General features: G+C 40.9%; 1 long non-coding RNA gene across 1 annotated transcript in view; it reads left to right on the forward strand.

The window, feature by feature from the left end:
• Nucleotides 1–257: 257 nt before the first annotated feature.
• LOC123378668 overlaps nucleotides 258–21,811 on the forward strand; it is a 28,129-nt gene continuing 6,575 nt past the window's right edge. Inside the window, exons 1-5 of the long non-coding RNA XR_006582697.1 lie at nucleotides 258–420; nucleotides 11,329–11,432; nucleotides 11,862–11,960; nucleotides 13,094–13,253; nucleotides 16,953–17,137. This is a non-coding gene — a long non-coding RNA (uncharacterized LOC123378668). The remainder of the gene's footprint in view (nucleotides 421–11,328; nucleotides 11,433–11,861; nucleotides 11,961–13,093; nucleotides 13,254–16,952; nucleotides 17,138–21,811) is intronic.

Below are 21,811 nucleotides of genomic sequence, written 5' to 3' on the forward strand. Positions count from 1 at the left end.
GCACTCCTTTTTCCCCTCTTGAAGGCCACATATCAACGGGGTATCTAACCACTCAGAGACAGGCTTTGCACAAAGGTATACATTAAAATAAATAGAACATACAACCAGAAAGAACAGAAAGAGAAGGAGGAATTGCTAAGTGGAGACAGGAAACAATTGCTTCATTGTCGAGCAGGCAGTGTAGGAATTGCAGAGTGTAGCTCCACCTACAGGACCATTTGTAAAGCTGGATTTTTACAACCATTTACACAGGAAGAACTAAGAACAGAACAGAAAACTTTTTCTCAGGGTTCTTTTAGGGTTTTTTCTTTGTTTGTTTCAATTAGCTCACATGGTTTTCTTTTAAAAAGAGCTGGGATTTTTAGTTTGGCTATAGATGATTATGGAAAAAGAAAACATGTTGCCTGAGTACTTTTTAAGGTGAGTTTGCTTTCTGCATTTTGATAGTAAATAATCTTTTTTCTGGAATTAATTTTAGGATTCATTTTCTTTATCTCTGGCTTTCATTTTCACCAGCTTCATATCTGCTGACAGCATTTCACAGTTTTATTGCAGTTTGATTGCAAGTTCAAGCTGGTAGAATTCATCATGTGTTTGTTTAAATTGTATTCTTGTCCTTCCTGACAAACTTTTAGCTTCAAAATGAGGTTTGTGGTTTTAGCTTTTAAGAGCAGTAGGCAAGCTTTAAAACAAGTAAAGCCATCCCCATTTTCTGCTTATTTACAAAATCTTGGAAGCTGTTGCAATGTCTGGTACTGGTGGCACACTATGACTAAAGAAGGCATACATTTCAGAAGAAGAGTGAGGTCACAAGGGGAACTGGATGGCCCAGGGGACTGGTAATGAGAACTAGAGCCTTTCACCTCTAGGTCACTAGCTTGAATCCACCCCAGGGGGTATACTGGACTTTAGTGGAAGTTGCTTGTACTCTGGATGGGGAGAATAGGGCCCCAGATCAGCAATTACTGAAAGTGATAATCTGAGAACTGCATGGTGGATTTCAGTGCATGACATGTGTTGGTGCTCTTTGTGCCATGGCTACTTATTCAGTAGAATTTGGACTAACACCCCTCTCCCCACCACAAATGGTAACTCTTTTGGAGTAGTCTCAATAGACAGGCCCAGGATGAAATGGGTAAGGATTCTTCCCTCATCCCAGAACAGGTGGGTAAAAGATGTTGCCAGGGAAGTTTGGGGACGCTTGTACACCTGCTGTCTATGCTTTATCTGTTCTGTGGATGAAGAGAGGGCTTCACTCTTTGGGGAGGTCTAGTTCAAGCAAAACTGGAACTTGGGCACCACAAACAAAACTGTTGCTCAGGCACCACGAACACGCTCAACTTCCCAAGCTCTCACCTTGCAATGGTAGACAGGCCTATAAAAGCTCTGCTTGTGTGAGAAGAATCTTTCAACAATGGATATTATTTACCTGACTATGGTGCTCTAGTGTAAGACCAGAGCCATACAACTATCAAAACCCTCCAGAACAATATATATTTCAAATAGTTACTTAGGCAATTAAAACAAAACAATAACCCATATATACCAGTCCCCTGAGACACAGAATGAGGATTGTTTAGGAGCAGGCAGGATCTATAGTGATAATAATACTGCTTTGCACTTACAAAACACCTTTCATTAGAGATCTCAAAGCACTTTATAGAGGCTGGTAAATTTTATCATCACTGCTTCACAGGTGATGAAACAAACAGAGAGGCTAACTGACTTTGAAGTCAATAGCAGTGCTAGAAATAGAATCTATAGCAGTTTTCTTAACTCCTAGCCCTCTGCTCTAACCATTATGAAACAGAGCTAAGCCATTTCCTGATGCACTTTTACAAAGCAATTTTCTGACCTGTTGCGTTATGATACATCAAATAATACTAACTAATGACTGGGCAGGTGCTTTTAATCTCACTGCTGTAATTAAAACACATTGGAATGTTGTGGGTTGCAAGCCTTAAATCACACAGGAACCATACTGAATTTGCATTCTGCTTCAGAAAGACTGGAGGAAAAAGAATCAGAAAGAAAATATCCGATTGGTGCAGAATGACACAGTGTGTAAAGTGAAAAGCAAACAGAGGGATCACATGCAGCATCTCTTGAGAGGGTGGCACAGCTGCTGCTACAGGATGTGCTCCTTGAAAGGTCCCAGCAGGAGTTCTGGCTGAGCAAATCCAAATCCATGCTGTGGGCTCCTGCAGGAGTGCAGCCCTGCTGCATCCCCTTCCAGCACTGCCTGTGGCTTAAAAGTCATAGTCTGGCCCAATATTTGGGACTGTGTACTTTACTCCAAAGAAAAGAAAAGAGATAAGGAAAGAGAAAAACTAATAAAAACATAGGTAAAGTATATACACATGTATACAGAGAACCTACCTGTACCAGTCAAACTTTTGGGTCTCTGTTTCTATCCCTAACACACTTTCTTCCATTTACCTGCAAGATCTCTTTTTTTTTCTTAATCTGCTTTGAATCAAAAATCCAAAGGTGTGATTCCGATCTCACATGAATGAGAATTAGGTGCAGTTCTACTTACATTACATTGGTGTTAAACCAGTGTAAATGAGCTCAGAAGCAAACCACGTGAATGTATGTTACAGGGGGAAAAGCTTTGCAAGCTGACCAGAGTGAGTCACTCTACAGAGATGTGGCATGATACTCATCAACCCACGTGCTGCACCTGCAATGCTCAGAGCTCCTAGCAGTATGAGAAGCAAAATACTGCAGTGCTGACCAAACCGCTGGGCCAGCCTGATTACCATATTTATCAGTGAAATTAATATTTCCCCAAAGTGTCAGGTGGTAGCAAATGGATGACAGCCGCCATTTCATGAAAACTTTAGAGAATGGGTTCATGCTGCTAGTGCAACCCATCACTGCAGGGTAGATTACAAACTTCTGATGCGCGTCTCCCAACGTGTACAGGCCAAAGATTCATTAACACTGAACTGGGCTCGTGGAGCTGAAATTCTTGCAATGAAAAGTTTTCATTCTCGGCTTATTTCCTAGTTTACAAAAGCTCTTATCAAAAAAGCTCTCTAAATTGGAATTAGTTAGTGATCCAGGTCTCTAAAGCCCAGGGACTGGAAGTGAAGATTTCTTAATTATACCAGCAGGGGCTTGATTTCTATTCTTAGTGCAGCTGGGTAATGTTGTTAGGTTCTTGCAGCACACTGTTTTCTCATTGGCGGGGCTAGGCTCCGGTTTACTTTGACAAATATAAAGAGCTCTTTAACTTGGAGCTTCCTCACATACATGTGTAACCAAGCATGCACGTTTCAGCAGCATACACAAAACAACCTGTTTAGCAGGGCCCACATCTCTATGAAGTTCAATGTCTCAGTTACTTAATGAATCTAGTGATGTTCTTGGTCTCAGAGCCTTATCGTTATGAAAACATAAACCAAACAATACAATTTACCTAATACTTGATATTTCAATTTCCTTGTTTAATTTCTTCCACCATGTCCCGTCACAGGAGGAAGAGGCATTAAACTGCTAAGAGGCTGAACTTTGCAGCTTACAGCCTCCCATTAGAGTGGGCTGGGAACAACTCTATTCAGAGGCTCTCAAAGCTGCTGCCGCACATTCTGGCTAGAGTCACAAGAACTGCAAAGTTAAACTGCTCCTTCCCCTGCTTCCCCACTCAGTAAATACAAACACAGTCCCTTCTGCGAGCTGCACAACTTCACTGAGCTCCCACCACCCATCTGAGGAAGTAAAAAGGCTAGGCTGGAAATATACTGTCTCCTTCACATTTCTAAACCTGCCCTTTTTATACTGAATCATTCCATTGAATTCAGCGCCTGATCCAAAGCCCACTGAAGTCAATGGAAAGAATGCCATTGGACTTTTGATCAGGCCCTAAATTCTCACACATTCTCAAATTTCTCCTATATTACATTGGATACACATCTTATCATTCAATTCAGAATTTTTAAAAAAAAAATTAGAATCCAGAGGTTTTTTTTACAGAGAAATAAATAGCTAGAGATTAAACTTGTAGCTTTCAAATTGTTGTGATGCTCTAATAAACTAAGCTGGGAGTAAAATATAGTTAAAGAGACAACACCACATGTCCATAGCTACAGTTTAACCGCATCGGGGAGGGAAGCGTGTAGGCCTATTAGCTTATCTTCTTAACGCCTCTGGACAGAATCCAAAGAATTGGGTTCAATCCCCAAGTAGGTCATATATTTTTCTCTCATTAAACTATTTGACTCATATTGGCAACATTCTCTAAAGAAAAATGAACTCTGAACTCAGAAACACAAAAATGTATGAAAATCTACTTTTTGAATTAGATAATTTGTCATTCACTGGACACCTTAGCACAGCAACACCACACACACATCCGACGAAGAAAGTATTCACCCACGAAAGCTCATGCTCCCAAACGTCTGTTAGTCTATAAGGTGCCACAAGGCTCTTTGCTGCTTTTACCCCACACACACCCACACACCCACACCCTAATGCTGTCAGTGTTGGTCAATTGAGCATTACAAAACGATTGTTGGTCAAATTTAATGCTATTTTAAAAAGAGGTACAGAAATATTGCATCCTTGCGTTCCTATCTACTCAAGCTGCCTTATCAAAATTCAAACTTTCTTGCTGGGAAACTGCTCTTTCTTTGGTACCTTTTCTGCCAAAATCCAACTGTAACAACAAAAGTTTATAAACAATGAAAATTCCAGCTGCTTGACATCAGTGATGTGAAGCTTTCACTTCACACTGATACAAATATTTACCCTGAGCTCTGGCACAGCTTTCCTTGCCCATGTCACCCTTAATCATACATTTTTCCTTGATTGAGTTATGCTTTCCAGTACGTGATTTGCTCTGGTTTACTTTTTAACACATCCCCAAGGCTTCATCAAAATCAACTCTGTGCAAGCCATGTCATTTGGTAGCTGCCAAACATGCTATTCAGAAGGACCTTGGCAAATATCAAAACAGTGTCTTTTTCTAACTGCTCTAATAAATGTGTTTGTTCTTTTTTTTTTGACCACCACTTATTTTTTAGGTCCCTCATATCCATAAAGCAATGAGCCAAGAAAGTAAGCAGAACCACACTCATTTTCCCTTTAATCTACTCCCTAGAGGCAATATGCTGACTTTTCTTACAGATACCTTGCAGCAGGGAAGCTGCAAACTTAAAAAGGTTTTACTGATTTTTTTTTTTAAGTTTAAGAGACACAAGGGTTATTATCAGGGGGTTGAAACAACAGACGGATGCACTTTGCTGCTCCACTAAAGGCTGCTAAATCAAACATACAATACTCAGTACTAACAGTTGGTTAGTGAACAGGAAGGAAACAACACAAAATGTTGCACATGTGAAAATTATACTGAAGTATCTTCTTCCAAAAGAAAACTGGCAAAATTATCTCCTCAATTACATAAGTATAACTCTAGTTAAGTTTGAGAGAGGGGAGAAGGGGAAAATTTGGCCCAGTGTGTATCTAAAGATGGGCGATTAACAAAATAGTAATTCCCTTGAACCTTTGTCCCAAACTGGAATCAAACCCAAATTTATTTTGAAATTTAAAACATATCAGTCACTTTTTTGCTACCCTCCATTTTTCTATCTCTGCACATTCTACCATTGGTTGGGCCTGGAAGCTGAAATACAAGAAGAAAGAAGGCTGTGGGAGCATTTTGGACCATAGCCAGAGCCAGAGGTAAAGAAAATTTCACGAGAGTTGTTCTCATGAGATATGCAGGCCAATTTCTAGATTCAAATATTTTATATACACACAGAAGGTGAAGTCTTCCACCCACTGAAGTTAGTAAGAGTTTTGCTATTGACTTGAATGGGGCCATGATTTCACCCAGATTGTATATCTATCAGTACACTACATATGTGGATGTGATAAATGACTTTATCATGCTCCTTTGATCATCTCACCTGATCTCTGCTCACTTAGACTAAATCCTGGGAGAGACGGATAACATTTCAAAACACCTGAGGACTGTCAAGCAGCTGCCAGTTTTCTTCTTTTTTCTGGCTTCTTAAAAAATAAAATCAGCCTTGCAGAAAAATGTTTTCCCCTTTCAACTGTGAAACTTCTCCCAAAGTTACCTTGACAGAGGCCCAGGACAGGCAAGTCTCAGCCCTGCAGTCCTCCCATACAGTAAAGCCTGCCCTTAAGTACCTTCTTGAATTGAGGCCTCTTTTCATATACTTAGTACATAACTGTGGTGTCTGTCACACCGCTGTGTGGATATTGCTGATAACAGCTGAAAGAGTTCAAAATATTTTTATTAATTTTCAAATATTGACTTTTTAAAACCAAAGCTTTTGCAAAATGTAAGCAAGGCGAGGTGTACTTATCATAATCATTCAAAAATAGATCCTGTCACTCTTAGTCACACTGAATGGTATCTTTGGGCTGATCCAAAGCCTAGAGAAAAGTAAGTGGATTCATTCCATTGACTTCAATCCTCTCTGGATCAGGCCATTACGTCATGAGAAATCTCATTGATAACAGTGGCACTATTAGCCTAGAAAGGTGGTAATTGATTAATGGTAATCAGGTTCTCTAGGAGCACAAAATACACAAACCAACAATAGTCCAACACTGTTATAGTAACGAGTCCAAACATTATGCTAACCAACTGCCAAACTCATTAAAAAACAAACAAAAAAACCTCATTTTCATGTGGCTGGTATCAGCAACAGGTTACAACAGAAAAATTTAGATTGAGGAACAATCCTAAAAGTCATTTCTCTGGCAAATTATCAGCCAGAATGAACAGCAGATCAAGGTTGCATACTGTGCATATGAGGGTCCAAACCCTGAAGAAACTCAGCAACCAGCTCCATGGTGCCCCTATATTTTCCTGTGAGAATTCAATCCAAGCCATTCTATTTCATAAATGTGGCTTAGAAAGTGTGCTAATTCTCCTGTATGCAGTGTTGTTGTAGCTGTGTCGGTCCAAGAAGTTTGTCCAATAAAATATATTACTTCACCCACCTTGTCTTTCTCATTCTCCTAGTCATCCTGATTTTCAAATACACTCATTAGATTCTGTTGACATCTCTCTGTACAATCTTAGGTTATAGTTTTCCCTCAAATACAGCACCTCTCTCAAAGAGTAATACCAAGCATATAGTAATTCATTTTTGCTAAATTAGTATAGTGAAACGTAAAAGCAACAACATATTATAACTGATGTATAAGAGCCTACATAATGTTTGGGGCATAGAAACCTGAGCTGGGTGGGATTGCAAGCACCTTGGAGGACAGAATTAGAAAGTGTCTTGACAAATTGGAGAATTGGTCTGAAGTCAACAAGATGATATTCAATAAAGACAAGTGCAAAGTACTATGCTTAGAAAGGAAAAAAGTGGGTAGGCAGTGGTACTGCAGAAAAGGATTTGAGGGTTATAGTGGATCACAAATTGAATGAGAGTCAACAGTGTGATACAATTGCAAAAAAGGCAAATATTCTAGGTGTATTAATAGGAGCATCATATAAAAGATATGGAAGATAACAGTTCAGCTCTACTCTGCACTGTTGAGGCCCCATCTGGAGTACTGTGTCCAGTTTTGGGCACCACACTTTAGGAAAGATGGGGACTAATTGGAGTGCAGAGAACAACAACAAAAATTATGAACGGTTTTGATAACATGACTGTCACAGGGTCCGCACAGGTCTCCGCCCTCTCAAGCCTGTGCCCTGTGTTGGCTGGTTAAATAAAGAGTCCCCACGCCTTCTTCAGTGCTTCACCCTTGTGTCCTTATTTACAGTTCCACAGTGTAGTCCCCCTTATTCCCGCAACAGCTATCCCCAGTCAGACCCTTCCCGGGGTCTCTTGGCCTGTGAGGCCCCTTGCCTTTGGTGAGGAGACAGAGATATAAGCCTCCTATCTCCTCCCATGCTAGCCTCCTGACTGAGCTTTCTCTGGGGCTTTTATAGCCCTCCCCCTTCCTCAGCCCAGCTGTCTCTGCTTAGCTCAAGTCATTGCTGTGAGCTGGCCCTCGTTAGGGCCTGCAGCTGGGCTCTCTGCTGGCTGCCTGGGCCCCTGCATCTGGCTTCCCTACCAGAAAGTAGGGCTTGGCCAGCCTTTTACCCTAGCCCTAACAAAATGACATATAAAGAAAAGTTAAAAAAGAATTGGACATGTTTAGTCTTGAGAAAAGACAACTGAGTGGGGACCTGAGAACAGTCTTCAAATATGTTGCTCTCTATGTCCACTGAAGGTAGGACAAGTAGTAATCAGCTTTATCTGTATGAGAGCGATTTAGGTTAGATATTTGGGAAAACCTTCTTACTAGAAGGATAGTTAAGCACTGGAATGGGTCACCAAGGAAGGCTGTGGAGTCCTTGTCATTGTCTAACCTCCAAGTCACCTAGACTGGTCCTACCTCTGGATGGGAGAGGATGGACCTTTTGAGGTTCCTTCTAGCCCTACATTTCTATGATTCTATGAGTGCCAACTTGAAATCTAACCAATTTAAAGAAATTGGATGTAAAGCCATTGCAAGGACTACACATTCCCCACAAGTCCACTTCCCATCGGTGTGCTTTTTATAATATATGCTTCTCTCTTATTGCTGAATAAAAGACCCAAATGAACCAAAGGGGGAAAACACATCAACTGGCTACGCCCAAGAAAGTGAAACTGAATAAACCAAAGTGCCAACAAATGCACAGTGAAACTTCAAAACTATTTTGTCTTTCTTTTTCCTTTCTTAAACTCTATTATAGCAATATTAGAAGTTACTTATTATAAACAGGCAAGGGAAGAAAGGCCCAAGCAAAAATATGGTGGGGATGAAGATACACCCTTTCACTGAGAGCCTTTGTTGGGCAGAAAAGAAGAGCCTAACTATGGAGACCAACCCCAAGTCAAAGGGAAAAATGAAACCCACAAGAGTCCCTTGCCTCAAGAGTCTAGCCCTGTTCTGACTCCACTGATCTGATCTTAGATTTCCTTTCACCATGGTATCTAAACACTGAAATTGCTGATATAATCTTCCCATATTTGGTTCAATATTAATGTTAACTATATTTCCAAGTATTTCTGGAGCTGTGTAGTCATTGAACAGCATATACGATTGCTTTACTAAACCACATATTATTTGCCGACATTCTAGGCCAGATATACATTTGCTGAGGACCTGTCACCTTGACTTTAATTTTATACAATGACCTGGTACCTATTGCTTGCTCTCTAGTGTTTGGACCAGATTCTCCTATCTTTACTCATTGTGAGTAGCCCTCTGCTCTGCAACTGATCTCTTTGAAGTAAACTGGACTACTCAGAGTAGGATGGTATTCAATGTGAGTAAAAGAAGCTGGCCTTTTCTTGCCAAATTATTAAGTTATCCTTGGAATCAGTTTTTCAGAAACTAGCCGGGCTGCTATGCCATATCAATAAAAGGCAAGAAGAACTAGCCTCACAGAGGCACTGTCAAGGCCACACTTTTTATGGCCCACTGTAGTGCAAGGGATTCTCCCCCTAAAACAATCGTGTAGTACTCTGTTCCCCTGTCCTGCCCAGTGCTTTGGAAGGCATTGTGCCTCAGCAGATGTAAGACTCCTGGAACTCATGCTGCAGTGAGACCACGCCACAGTACCTCCCAATGTCAGCCAGTATCATCATGGGAAATCTAAGCCTTCAAGGTTCATTCAACACTTTTTGTTGGTGAGGGGAGAGAGATGGTATTGTGGATAAGAAAGGGCGGGGGGGGGGAACTCCTGCCACAGGCCTCCAGTATAGTTTTGAGCAAGCTACAGAAGACCTGATTTACAGAAGCCTAGAGCTGTTGGCAAAAACATCCAAGTAATAGTCACAATTGCACATTCAAATCAAAATCATGAGGTTTTTTTGTTTTGTTTTTTTTAAATCTTATGATTTTGGGCACAAAGATAAGTGTTTTTAATCTGCCTTCTCATTTTTAAGCTTCCACTGCCCACCTCCATTTTGGGTGACAATTACAGTACTGCCAATCCTCACATAGATAAAGTAAGCAACATGTTTGTGGCCCCGCTGCAGGAGTTTTTGCTGGAAGACCCAACTGAGGTCAAATTACAGTAATTTGCACAAAGTGCTGCCTGATGATTCAGAGAGCTTACAGGTTCTTCACAGACCTAGGAATTCCAATTAATTAATGCTGTGTGCCACCCCTGCCTGGCCTCAACCAATTAATTTATGCCTCCTCCACAGACCCATGTAAATTCTGCATCTCTCAAAATAATCACATCAATTAATTTTGTGCTCCCAGCCTCTACATCTGCCCCAGTCCCACATCATTTCTGCCTCCCCCCAGGTTCACATCTACCCCTTACTCCCATTCCCACTTCTGTTCCTCCTGCAGCTGTGGAGGTTCTTCATCCTCCTTGACCAGGCCTGGGGAGGAGGCTGCTCCAGTGAATCTTCATGTACATTCCTCTGAGGATGGGATCAGCTCCAGAAGGAGCCCTCTTCTCTGCCTTTCTAATCCTCGTTTTTCAGGATATAGGGAAAGGGAGGAAGGAGGAACAGAGGAGCACTGCTCCTCAGCTCATTCTGCTCCCTCCTTCCTTCTTTCCTGTGAAAATTGTATCGGTTGTTCCCTGTCTCCTCCTCCCCTACCTACAGAATTCCATTGGCCCCTGAGGAGAGGTGAAGAGAGTTCTGGTTCCCCTTCCTGCAGCAGCTGTAATTAGCTGTTCTTTCACAAGAGGCTGGGAACTGGGAAAGGCAACCAACCAGAGCTTTTGGGAATCATGTGAAGTCTACACCATCTCTGGTCAGGCATTCAGAGACTGCCTCAGCAGGGGCCACAATCACATTACTTACCATGAAGTCAGGACAGTTAGCAAAACTGCAACCATGGTAACTGTGCAAAGTTAGACATGAGATTGCGTATTAATTTTTCTACAGTGTCCTGGGTTTCTGATGTTGTGAAAAATCAGGCCATTAATCCCTCTACACCTCAGTTTCCAGTCTATAAAATAGGGGTGAAAACACTATTTCAAATTCATCAATATACAAGTGCTTTGAGATCGTCTGAAAGAAAGTGCTATAGCATTGCAAAGTGCTATTCTAAGAAGGCTACTATTACAGATTGTGTGTAAAGTTTTCAAAAGTACCTACATAAGATGGCTGTCTGTCTAACTCCCATTGATTTAAATTGGAGTTAGGCACCTAACATGTTTAGGCACTTTGAAAATCTCAGTAGGCCTGTATCATGAAAGCCATATCCAGGCTTCCATGACCTAAAGTCTAAGAATTCTTGCAAGCAGTGTCTGTTGGTCCATGCATGCACCCTTGTCTTCCTTGTGCTTTCAAGAAACGGCATAAAGGCAGACCGGACTGACCACCTCTCCAGTTCCTTTTCTAGTGCAAATCCAGTAAATATCCAAAGCAGAGAAGAAGGAGGGTTCATGGAATGCACATAGGGACCACACATCTCAAAGAACCTCCAATTATAAGGTAAGTAGCTTCCTCTTCGAGTGTAGGTCCCTGTTTGTATTCCACTGTAAGTGACTTACAAGCAGTAATCAAGTAGAAAGAGCATGCAAGAATGCAAACAGCAAAGCCAGTTGGAGAACTGCTTTCCCAAAGGATGCCTCAGTGGCTCGAGGCATCTAGAGCATAATGTCTTGTGAACATATGGATGGAACTCCATGTAGCTGCCTTGCAAATGACAAGTAAGGATACTTCATGAAATGATGCCACTGAAGTGGCTTGTGCTCTTGTAGAATGAGCCCTTACACCATGAGCTGGAGGAAGATACAACAACTGGTAACAGCCTGAGAGCCACTTAGAAATCCTCTGGTAGGATATAGCTTGACCTCGGACTTGCTCTGCTGTGGCAAGAAATAATCTAGGTGATTTTCTAATTATTTTTGTCTTTTGCAGGTAGAAGGACAGAGTACATCATACACTGAGGGAGTGAAGTCTCCTCTCATCAGATGCATGCAGTTTTGGGGGGAAAAAACCCAGACACCACACATGCAGGTAAGAGGATTGACTGGTTTATGTGAAACACTAAAACTACTTTGGGGGTAAATTTTGAATGTAGTCATAAAGAGACTTTGTCCTTATGGAATATAGTGTATGATGGATCTGCCAGTAGGATTCCCAGCTTATCCACCCTCCAGACTAAGGTGATGACCACAAGAAATGCCATTTTCCTTGCTAAGTGAGACATTGAACCACTAGCTATGTGTTCCAGGGGAGGCTTGGTGAGTGCCAAAAGTAAATAATTTAAGTCCCAATGAGGAGTAGGCTTCTTTACTGACTGGAAAGTTCTGATTAGGCCCTTTAAGAATCTGCTACTCAATGGGTGAGTGAAAATTGAATAACCATCTGATGATGGATGGCGCACACTAAATTACTTCCAGGTGGATTTGTATAAAACTGAGGAAAAGTCCAGATGTTTTGTGAGAAAGTCCAAAAATGAGGGGACTATCCTCTATCTGCTGACTCAGGAGATAGATGTTTCTGCTATGCCCAGATGGAAATGTGCCACTTGGCTGAATAGCACTTCCTAGTGGAGCAATTTCTGCAATTAAGGATAGTTTGTATGACTTCAGAGCAAGAATGCCCTAATGTTGATGCCCATCCAAAAAATAAGCCATGACATGAAGTGCTTCAGGTTTGGGATGTCTGACCTTGCCCTTCTCTTGGGGTCAAGAGATAAGGAAAGGATGGGATGCTGATTGGAATCCAAAATGACAGTCCTAGGAGATTTGGGAACCAAAACTGTCTGGGCTAATTGGGGACAATGAGGATGACTTGTGCCCTATCCTAATGAATATTCCTTAAGAACCAAGGCAGGAGCAGTAAGGGAGGAAAGGCATAGTTCAGATGGTCTGACCAGGGGAGAAGGAGAGCATTTTCCTGAGAATGTTGTCCAAGACGTCCTCTGAAGCCATGTGAGTTGCATATCTTGTTTGTTTGCGAGGCAAACGGATCCCAGTTGGGGGTTTTCCTTTGAGCAGAGCTGCTGAATTGTGCAATTTTCACTCGTGATCAATGGCAAAATGTCAGCCAATACAGTATGAGTTTCTGGAAAGTAAGCCACTGGTGATTTGATCCCCCCCTCCCGTTTCTTATCCACAATACCATCTCTCTCCCCTCACCAACAGAAAGCGTTGAATGAACCTTGTGAGCTTCTCTGCCTGCCTGGAGTTCCGGAAGATTGGTGTGCATCCTGAGGTGTTCAAGTGCCCTGTGCCATATGATTATCCATGTGGGCTCCCCAGCCTAAGAGAGAGGCATCAGTGATGATCATCTTGTGTGGCAAAGGTAGTCAGAAGGGGCACTCACATATACTTTAATGTGGCAGAAGGATCACTGTTGAGAAGATGCTACTCTGGAAGAAATTCTTACCATGGTATTCATGCTGTGTTTGGTTGGTGAATACACTGTCTGGAACCTGTCTGCAGGAAACCAAGGTGGTGTCTCACAAATGGTGTAACAAAGTGCATGAAGCTATGTGCCCCAGGAAGGAAAGGCAAGTTCTGACTAGAGCTTCAGGTTATGTGCAACCCAATCTATATTAGGTTGCTCATGGTTCAAAACCTGTAGTTAAGCTGTTGCTGAGAATAGTCACTAGTCTGTGTCAGAGTGAGGTCAGACTTTTCCAAGTTCACACTAAGTCCTAGGGAAGAAAGCGGTTGACTCAATGAAGTTGACTTATAGGCTTCTTGAGATGTCTTGGCAACAAGAAGCCAACCAATGAGCTGCTACTACCACCAGAAAGACCTTGGTGATGACCCTAGGGGCAGAGGGGAGGCCGAATGAGAGCACCCTGTAATGAAAGTGGTGAATCTGAGAAAACACCTCTGGGCTGGCTGAATATCCATGTGTAAGCATCCTTCATTATCAAGAGCTGTAAACCAAATGGCTTTTTTCCAGAGATGGGCTTATTGATGCTAGAGTGACAATGCAAAATCTCTGTGTGTGAATAAAGTGGTTGAGATTGCAGAGATCGAGGACAGGTTTTCAACCACCTGTTTCTTGGGCACTAGGAAGTACATAGAGTAAAAACATTTCCTGGTTTTGAAGGGGTAGTTGCTCTATTGCTTCTGCCTGAGAAACCCCTTGTGAAAATGGTCCCTGAAGAGGGACTGGGATTTTGGAGGAGTAAAGCAGAAGTGGGTTTTGGAGGAGGGAAATAAAACTTGATTGCATAGCCAGAATGGATGATATCCAATACCCACTTGTCCACTATTATACCACTATGGTGCTAAATATCCCCTGAAAGCAATGTGGGGAATTGAACAGTAGTGACATAAATGGCTTGTAGGAATTGAATGCCCATCAAAAATATCTTTTCAACAGGGGATGGGATTGAGATTATGTAAAAGTTGGAGGAGCAGGGAAATGAGACTTCTGTACTCGGTCTCTCACAAGAAAGGTCATAAAGACCACTGGTGATCAAACTGGTGAGATGCCAGTCTAGGTTTGTAAAACTGGCTATGATACTTCCTTTTGGGGACAGGTGTATTTTCATTGAACAAAAAACAAAACAAAAAAAACAGGTTTCATCAAAGGTGAAGTCCTCCACGGTGTTTCAAACCTCCCTACAAAACCCTGAAGCATGCAACCATGACTCATGGTGCGTCACAATATCCAGTCCCATCAACCTAGATGTGTCTACTGCATCAACTGATGACTGAAGTGTGTTTCTGGCCAGCCGTTTGCTCTCTTCAGTAACAGCCTGGAAGTGACCTCTGCCCTGCTGTGGTAGCTTGTCCACAAAAATCTGTGAATTTGGAATAGCTGAGATAGTTGTACTTAGCCAACAGCACTTGACTGTTCCCTATACAAAACTGAAGGCTAGTAGATGTGAAGACCTTTCTTCCCACAACTCAAGATGCTTAGCCTTCTTGTCAGAAGTGATTTATGATGTTGTCTAGATTTCTCTGTGGCAGCCTGGATGACCAGAGAGTTTGGTGCAGGGTGGGTAAAATGAAATTCTGCTCCTTTAGCTGGAACTAAACAACATTTCTTTGCCCTCTTCAGGGTAGCAGCACATGTGGCTGATGCAAACCAGAGTGCTTTAGTAGGTTCCAGAATAGCTTTATTAACTGGAAGTGCTATTCAGCTGGATCTGGTGATTTATAGGATATCCAGGAGTTTGTGTTGAGGGTCATGAACCTCCTCTAGGGAGATGTGGAGTTCCTCTACCACCCTTTGCCATAAATGTTGAAGGGGTTTACGGTCATCCAGAGGGGACAGAGATGCCAGTGTGATTGCTTCATCCAGAGAAGATGATGACAATCTTGTCAGTACCGGTGGAATCAACGGAACTGATTTGTATGCCTCTTCTTCCATGGAGTCAGGAGAAGGCTCTTACTGTTCCCTTACAGGACAAGGGTGGAGCAATTTCCTGGCAGAATGCATGGGCTCTCTATATCAGGCATACAGGTCACATATTCCCCAACCCACTGGTTTAGGAGGAAGTTATGTGGGTCCTCAAGGCACAGGGTATCAATGGTCCCAAAGCAAATACTGAGGTAGAGGTTGGTACCAGGCTGCTCTAAAACTTCTCAGAGGAGCAGATGGAAGCTCCTCTAGAGGATTGGATTCTCCGTAGAAAGAGAAGAAAGGGTCTAGATCCAACAGTGGTACTGATGGAGGAAAGGCACAGCTGGCAGATGAAAGAGGGCATAGGGCTTCTATCAAAGTAACATTCCCTGGGGGAGTCACCACCTCCATAGTGAGAGAAGGTCCTGATGATGTGGAAAACTGAGACTTGGGAAAAGCAAAGACATCTTCTGGTGCAGTACAAGTCTGACTTCCCTGGAGTGTGAGGGGTCTGATCTGTTCATGCTGATGAGTGTAGGAGGAGGGACTCTGTGTGTGGCCAGAGTGGGAAATAATGACAGTACGACTGTGCCAGAATTGACTGATCCTGACATTTTCATTTGGATGATACCGGTGAAGAGGGTGTTGCTGGTACAGGGCCCAGTACCGGTAGAGCCCTGGGTTTGTGGACTTTAGAGTCATGGCCCTGGGACTTAGTATGTCCTAAATCAGGGGTCAGCAACCTTTCAGAAGTGGGGTGCCGAGTCTTCATTTATTCACTCTAATTTAAGATTTTGCATGCCAGTAATACATTTTAAGGTTTTTAGAAGGTCTCTTTCTACAAGTCTATAATATATAACTAAACTTTTGTATATAAAGTAAATAAGGTTTTTTTAAAATGTTTAAGAAGCTTCATTTAAAATTAAATTAAAATGCAGAGCCCCCTGGACCGGTGGCCAGGACCCAGGCAATGTGAGTGCCGCTGAAAATCAGCTCGTGTGCCACTTTCGGCACGCGTGCCATAGGTTGCCTACCCCTGTCCTAAATCTTTAGGAGTTGAACAAGCAGATTTGTTCAATGTAGGTGGAGTTGTGTCAGATGTCTTTGAAGCACCTTTAAAGGGAAACCTGCTCTGATGCTTGTGTGAGTGTTCTCTGCCTTCCCAATGAGACCAATTAAGGGGAATCTGTACCCACAGATACCCCCAAACAGAGTTGGAGCATGCCTTCCGCCATGAGGTATATGTCGATTCAGGCTGATGTACAGGGTGGGTGCTTCAGACTGGGTTTGATTGTGGCCTGATGGCCTTCTGCATGAGGTGTTTTCTAAGGTCCATATGTGTATTCCAGTGTGAATTTCCCTCTCCTCATGGTACTGCTAGGGAAAGAGCAGCAGATGTTACACCTAGCCGCATTATGTGTCTCCGTAAGACAGCACAAACAGCACTGGTGGTTATCGCTGACCAAGAATGAATGGGAGCAGGACACAGTTTTTGAAGCCTGGATTTCTGGTTATAGTCCAATACCCATAATGGGGCATGAGTAGGGAAGGTAGGGTGACCAGAGGGCAAGTGTGAAAAATCAGGACGGGGGGAGGGGGGGTTATAGGGGCCTATATAAGAAAAAGCCCCCTTTACTAACTATAAAGAACTATATGCAAGAAGCATTAAGGCAAACTTTGAAATATTTTCAGATGGAAGAAAATCAAAGGAAAGCTCCAGACACTGGAGGGTCTGATACTGTCACATGGCCTGTAAGAAGAAATTGGAAAGGTGGTCCGTCTGCTCCACCCTTTATGCTTTCACTGAAAAGCATAAGGAAGGCCAGGACGCATGCGTGAACCAACAGACAGTGCTTCCAAGAATTCTCTGATTCCAGGTACATGAAGCACATGCACATCCCCAGACTGGAATACACATAAGGAGGAATGTGTGGTAGTGTCGCAGGGAAATCTTCCTCACCAGAGAACAGCTATTTAAAATTAGGTAAAATAAAATTCTTGACAGTGTCACTCTAAAGAAAACAGACCCAACCAAAATGAATTTGGAAGTTACAGATTAGTAGGTCAAAGGCTCTCTTTTACTAAATAGGACATCATCTGTCCCTTAAAAAGTGTGATGATATAATGCTTTAATGCCTTCTTTCTCTGGGCACTGGTATGAGATATTTCCAGCCAAATTCAGTATATTACTCTTTTTAATACACATTCATAGCATAAATCATCAGAATCGAAAGGGAGTTATTAGTTACAGTGAGAGCGGGTGAAACTTTTGTTACAGAATCCAAAGCCATACAGATCTTGCCTGGTTTTCTGTTGTAATAAATGCAAATCTCAGCTCACATTGTGTCAAAAAATTTGCTAAAGTTCCTGTGTCTGTTGAGCACTCCCTGGGTCCAGCTGTTAGTAACCTCTGGGCTGAGTTTTAAGTGAACTTGGGCTGATCTATGGTTTTGCATCAAAACCATGGGAAATTCAATTATTTTCATGGTTTTGGCAGGAAACCAAACGAAACACTGCATTTCTAACTGAGTTTCATTTTGAGTTTTCAGTTTTATTTGAATCCGAAACTTAAAGCATGATTCAGGGAGGCATTTACCTGAATGTAATTCTAGAGCAATTCCACTGATTTAATTGGAGTCATTCCAGTTTTACACCATTTAAAATGAAAACTTTGACCCACGCGTAGAAGCAGAAGAAAGTGTTCCTATAAAGCCTGCAAACGCCTACTACCAAACACTGCTTATTTCCATGATGAGGTGTTTGTAAGATCATGCTCTTGAATGTTATTTGAAGCTAATTACATACTAATGCTTCAGTCATTTAGTTTTTTTAAATAGCATAAAGATCTTGTCTTCACTATAAACAGCCTGTTTAAAAAAAAAAGGCTATATTTAAGTTCCCAAATACACGAAAAAAACCACTAGTGCCTTATTTTTCCGAGCTTCCCAAATGAAACTTTTCTAGTAGATTACCAAATACATTACTCTGGAAACTATCACACAAACAGAACATTGGTGTAGAAGAATCCAGTCACAAAGGGAGGAACAGAGAAACAAGAAATCCAAAGTAGAATTCATATAGTATGTCTGGTATGGATTTCACCTTTTCAAAAAGTGCATTGCAGTTTTTAAACTAGCTACTGATTTTTTCCTTAATATGCCAATTTATACCCCAAATGTTCTGGGAAAAAAAATCTCTCATTCAAGAGAGATTCCTTCCGGTCTTTCCATCTTTTAAGGATTATTAACTTGGCCACTGAATATGCCAGCAAAACATTTCTTCTTTTCATTGTCAGACCACCACTGATTTTGAGCCCAAATATGCATAACTCAAGGTCTTATGTTTAAATCCAATCTAATATTCAAAAGCAAAGGAAAAGTACAGTTTCAAGCCCAGCAGACCACTATCCTCCTTGTGATGTCTCCATTTATATGTTGACTATTTGTGCTCTTAACTGCTATCATAGGAGCTGGAAAAAATCCCATGTAGTATTTTAATATTCTTTTGACTAGAGTAATTGCATACCTCATCCTATATTTTTTTCCATTCATGAATCACTTTCTTTTGCTATCTTGTTCCCATCTCATGTGAGATGGAGCCAATATTTTCTTATCTACATTCAAATATTTATTTATATACATTCAGTCAGTATGAATCTTCCTCACTGTCGTTAAAGCTACCACAGTTCTGGTGCTTATTTCTTGTTTAAAGCAGGGACACATTTTGAAAAGTGACAGTATGTAAACAGCATTTTTATTGGCTCTCAATAAGCTCCATATCAAGTTTGTTCAGTTTACAAGTTAAAAGTCGTTTCTTTTCTCGCTACGAGCCATGCAACTCAAGCTGTTATCTGAAAGTCATACTGTGTTTTTTCTGACTCATGCAACATATCTTCTTTAGTACAGGTTGCTGTTTTAAGTCAAGAGTTCTGGGTGGTTTATTCAGTACATTACACATTTGCCTGTTTTATCTCAGACCTATATCTATGGCTGTCAAAAGCGATTAGTGATTATTGGTGTCTCAATTTGGGGGTGTTTAACTTGGGACACCTTAAAGAGCTTGAGTTACAGAGGAAGGGTGACTCAGGACTTTCAAAATGATCACTCAAAATGAGATCACCCCCCCTCGTTTAAAAAAGTCCCGCATTGAGCTTCCAGAGAATAAGGCTCACAAACTCGCCAGTCACTCTGAAAATCTTGGATTTATATCTCGAATAAAGTTGACAAAAGGTTAACATACTGAATGGAGGCAGAGGAGAAATCTTGACTTAGAACAGCTACTTACACTAAACAATATTCAATATCAGCATATTAAAAGAACTGGCTGATTTGCGCACTATTGTTCAATCCTCTAACTCAAAACAACCACACAACCCTTTGGAAATTTGGTGGATGAAAAAAAAAGCTCTGCCCTGGATTCAGATCTTATATACCAGATTTCATCAGAGAGTGAGTTGTTACATCTAAATACACAATTAATATTACTCTAAACTTTGACTGTAATAACATTAAACAGAAATACTGAAGCATCCTTAAAGACAGCACTTCCAGTGTGCCGGTGTCTTTGTAAACTATATGAAGATGGCACTATAAAAGATACAGCCAATCTTACTTTACAATGAATCCTAGAAATGCATAATACTGTACTACTGTACAGTCAGATAATCTACTGTCCCTTTAAATACATCTAAATATTAGGTCTAGGATGGATCAATCTGAGAAAAATGCTAAAATATAACAGCTAAAGTTAATACTTACTTTATACTTGCTTTTCTACGAGACTTAAAATGAAAAAGGCTTTCCAACTATTATAAGATGTACAGTCTTAATCTACATTTCAATAAGATATTTAAAGGCAGTGCTGAAACTGTCAAGGACCCTTTCTTAAGCCTAAGAGAGGCCTACAAAGGAATGCTGACAGTTTCGTTTTCTGTGACACAGAAGCATTATTTTATCAAGAAAATGTTGTTATACTCTGATTCATCTCAGCACTTCCTTTTGCAGACTCTTTGCAACCCCCACTTGTGTTTGGTGGTATAGAAGCTGTAGTATCACCTGTACCTTCAAGAATCCTTATGATAAAGGTAGATGAAATGATCTAAATAAATGTATATTCTTTAGTTTCATTTGTAGCCTCTTGGTGCAAATGCAACAAGAATAAAATCCCTCGCTAAGAGGTGTGTAAACTGTAAACATGTTCTAAGATATATTGTTTGACTTGCATCATCTTCATCCTTTTACTACTACTACAGAAGTCACTAAAATCATTCTCTGCAGCTACATTCTTCACATTTTTATTGTGAGCACTAAAATAATTTTGTTCTGTATGGTTCCTTTTTTTGTTTATATTATATGCACATAAAGACACAATAGATTAGAGAGAGAAAAAAAATTAGGTCAAGCACTTTTTAATTAATGCTCTTTCATTACAAACATGACCCTAGCAAAAAAGGTTTTACTCTTGTATGTTAAATGTATATGTATAGTCCATAAACAGTTTCTAATTAGTCACATGTGTATTCCAATGTGGAGTGGTGTCTTACAAACCAACACTGAACTGTATAAGAAACTGTCAGTCAGATCAAAAGTCAACTGAAAATCATCTAATTTTCAGAGCTGAGATGGTGTCACAGTTAGTTAGCCATAAATGTTTAAAACAGCAACCAAACTTTTGTTCTAATTGAGTTGAAAGGCTGCATGCTTTGATGTCTTTGCTTTTATCATTTGTATATAGCCTAAAACTGCAGATTTTGCTTTCCTCTTGGAAATAGTAGACAGTACTTCTTATTGAAAATATACAGGTAGGTCAATCAATATTTACAGAGCCAGCATACAGTTTTCAACCATGCATGTAATCACTTACAGCACAAGTCCTCAAAAGTGAAATTACAGTAGTTTCTCATTACTATTTAACCTTTCCTTTCTGTCAATTGTTGACCAAGTCATACAAAAAAATGCATCTTCAGAATAATATCTGGAACTATATCCTACTTTTCATACTCATGTGAAAGGTCCCATTTACATCAATGGTGTCATTTGTCAATTCTTTGTTTTTTCAGCAGGGGAGAGGGGAGCAGGGTCTATTTGCAGAAAATGTGTTTGAACAACAAAATATACAGACATGCCTAGAGTTGGAGACTCATAATAGAAACTTGAGAGGTGCCAATGAAAGGTTCAGTCCTAATCTCATTATTGTAACATTCTTCTCTGTAACAAATGTGAAATAAACTTGGAATGTCAGGTGGGAGTGGAAATGAAGCAACAGAGGCCCAGCCACACTTTAAGAAAGAAAGTGTAGATGTAGACCCCTGTTTGTGATCCACTGCTCAGCAGTTAACATAAGGAGCAAGGAAGGTCTAGTTAGACACACCCCTTCCTTTTCTAACAAGACATATAAATTTCCACTATCAAAACGAATTCATCTTAATGTGTTAAAGCAAAAGTAGCTAGCAAAATTCATACCTCCCCACTTGTTGGAGATTATAAAGTGCCGATCCAAAGCCCACTGAAGTAAGTGGAAAAACTCCTATTAATTTCAATGGGTTCTGGCTC

Source organism: Mauremys mutica, chromosome 10 (assembly GCF_020497125.1).
Source record: "Mauremys mutica isolate MM-2020 ecotype Southern chromosome 10, ASM2049712v1, whole genome shotgun sequence".
In the NCBI taxonomy this organism is placed as follows: domain Eukaryota; kingdom Metazoa; phylum Chordata; order Testudines; family Geoemydidae; genus Mauremys; species Mauremys mutica.